Source organism: Temnothorax longispinosus, chromosome 2 (assembly GCF_030848805.1).
Source record: "Temnothorax longispinosus isolate EJ_2023e chromosome 2, Tlon_JGU_v1, whole genome shotgun sequence".
Taxonomy (NCBI): Eukaryota; Metazoa; Arthropoda; class Insecta; order Hymenoptera; family Formicidae; genus Temnothorax; species Temnothorax longispinosus.
This window is the reverse complement of record NC_092359.1, coordinates 15,165,177-15,168,105: the sequence shown is the minus strand read 5'-3', so window position 1 is coordinate 15,168,105 and position 2,929 is coordinate 15,165,177. Positions and strand designations below refer to the sequence as shown.

Below are 2,929 nucleotides of genomic sequence, written 5' to 3'. Positions count from 1 at the left end.
TATTTATGTAAGTACACGTGCTTTGTAGAAAATAAAAGAATATTGATAAAAATCAATTTCACACATATTATTAGTTTCGTCTTAAGAATGATGAAATAATAAATCAATCAATAAAATTTCATATTTTAAAAAAGGTTATCGGACAGTTTAACAATTAATTAAATCTGGGACGATTTATATAGATGTTTCCTTGTTATATTTCACGGAAAAAATATTTACTCGATTTGATATCATTTTAGTTTGTTTTAAATATTGATAAATAAAATGAAGTTGTTAATAAATATGAATGAGCTACTATAATTGGCAAAAAGATTAGGAATTTTTTTAATTTGTGCGTTATAAAAGTAAATATAATTAGTAATAATTATTTAGTTTTTTATTTATACTTATATGATACATACATTTAAAAAATAATTTCTTTCTGAGTATTATTTTCTTCTATAACCTTATATGCATATATAATTCTATAGGTTTAATATGTAATTCTAGAAGAATATTGAGAAACTACCTGCAGGCTACAAATACAATTCAAAGAATATTTAGAAAAAGAAAAGAAAGGAAAATAATAAAACTTTATCTCTATTTCGCATAATGCACCGCGTGCAAAATTTACAGAATAGTTATATCGAGCACATTTTGCTATTCTGTTAGAAAATATTATTGTGAGATATCTCAGTTGTCTATAAAAGTCAGTTCGGATAATCTCGAAAGCATAAATAAAAAATGTAATAAAGAATATATTTCACTGGTAGATTAAAAAAAAGTGATAAAAAGTGATAATGTGTGAATGATAAAAGGATTTCTGTGAATAATAAATTACCTATACATTTGGTAGAAATATTATTCAACTTTCTGCCAAGCATTCTCTACACACAGATAAACAATACTATAATACAAATTTTTTTTTAGGAAACATGATAGAAAATACTATAAGGATATGTTATATTAATAATATCAATTAGACAGTTTTATATAAAATACATTTATATATCTAATAGTTAAACTTTTTAATTTATTGTTCAAGTAGCAAAAAATACGAAAAAAAGGAAAAATAGAATAAATTGTGACAAATAAGACATTGACAGTTTTACAATATAAAGCTTTTATTTAATTTTAATTTTCCTCATGGTAATCATTGCATGAGCACTGAAAATCTGAGCAAGATATTTGTGTCTTATATACATTTATGTCATAGCTGTTTAATTGATATTATTAATATAATATACCTTTATAGTATTTTCTATCATGTTTCCTAAAAAAAAATTGTATTTTATCTGTGTGTAGAGAATGCTCGGCAGAAAGTGGAATAATATTTCTACTAAATATATAGGTAATTTATTATTCACAGAAATCCTTTTTATCATTCACACGTTATCACTTTTTATCATTTTTTAAATCTACCGGTGAAATATATTCTCTATTACATTTTTTATTTATGCTTACGAGATTATCCGAACTGAATTTTAGACAACCGAGATATCTCACAATAATATTTTCTAACAGAATAGCAAAATGTGCTCGATATAACTATTCTGTGAATTTTGCACGCGGTGCATTCTTACACAATAAATCGACCAATACTTACACCCTATATATTATAAACTTCCAGAATTATATATTGAATCTAATTTTGAAATAAATAACCTATTCATTTTAAGGCAATGGATCTTTGAAATGTTATATTTATTTATAGTATTATATATTCTTTCTTTGATGCATATATTTATATACACATATGCATATATTTTATACAAACATACCAGATATATATTATATACAATTTATCTTCACAGATCTATTACCTTAATTTAATAAAAAATAATTTATGACTCACCGATATGATGACGCAACAGCGGCAGTTGCAATGCAAACTGTGTCGAAAACTGCAAAACACAAATGTATTTGAATTAGAACAGTCCTCGGAATAATTGCTATTTCAAAAAATAATTATCACGGGCATTAAATAATTGTATTTCCGAAAAAGAGTTTTTCTTAAGTATACAAGCTTTTGGGAACTTTCCAGCAATAAGCGACACAAGTCGACACAAGTGTCGTTTTGTCTCTGTTACTCATTGCCAAAAAAGAAAGAATAGTTGCTTTCCATTTACATCAAAACTCAGATAATTCTCACTTGTGACGTCACTACTCATGCACGTTCTTTCTGCATGCTGGCAAGTGAGATTCAACTGAGTTTTTATCCACAATCGAGACCAATTGTGCTTTAATGAATGTAATAAACTCACATTAACAGTGAGGCTATGGACCTGTATTATTATGCGTTAGCTTTGTCATCAAAATAAGCAGGTAAATACAAAATGACTCAGATCACTTGAGTGTAAATGAAAAGCAACTAATATATAGAACGACGTTTGTGTCGATTTGCTGGAAAGCTCCTTTTATAAAATTTCATAATAAACACAAATAGAGAAAATGGTAAATTACTCACCCCACGGTTTCTCCGCCGTCGCGTCGCCCGATGCCTTCCCGGACCTCCGTCTTCTCCCTTGTTCCTTTGTTAAGTACAGCTTCTTCGTGATACCCACACAATATTCACTCGCTGCTGAAACACGATAAATTGTGATCGCGCGCGCACTAATTATATCAGAATACAATGATCGCGCGGCACTTTGCACGGTACTTCCGATGTTAATCGCACGCGACACGCACTTTATTAAATGTATTCCGACTTCCGTCGATTTCTTCCGAAATTACAACACATGACGCTATGATTCGCAAACGACACTCGTGGCGTTTCGCGATATTCCACTAACAACCGAAAGATTTGTATGAAACACAAAAAGAATGAAGAAATAAGCGAAATGTAAGCCTGCGAGGTAATTGCGCACGGGAACGCGGGAAGGAAAATGACGACTTGAACTCGACAAACTTCGGTTAGAGTCGGAAACATTCGGACGCGCGACAGCACACG

The 2,929-nt window shown here is 29.6% G+C and overlaps 1 long non-coding RNA gene across 1 annotated transcript in view; it reads right to left on the bottom strand.

Moving 5' to 3' along the window:
- The window catches only part of LOC139809123 (uncharacterized), a 74,871-nt gene extending 72,317 nt beyond the window's left edge, over positions 1-2,554 (bottom strand). Inside the window, exons 1-2 of the long non-coding RNA XR_011731032.1 lie at positions 2,447-2,554; positions 1,835-1,883 (exon numbers count right to left, since the gene is read on the bottom strand). This is a non-coding gene — a long non-coding RNA (uncharacterized lncRNA). The remainder of the gene's footprint in view (positions 1-1,834; positions 1,884-2,446) is intronic.
- Between the last annotated feature and the right edge of the window lie 375 nt (positions 2,555-2,929).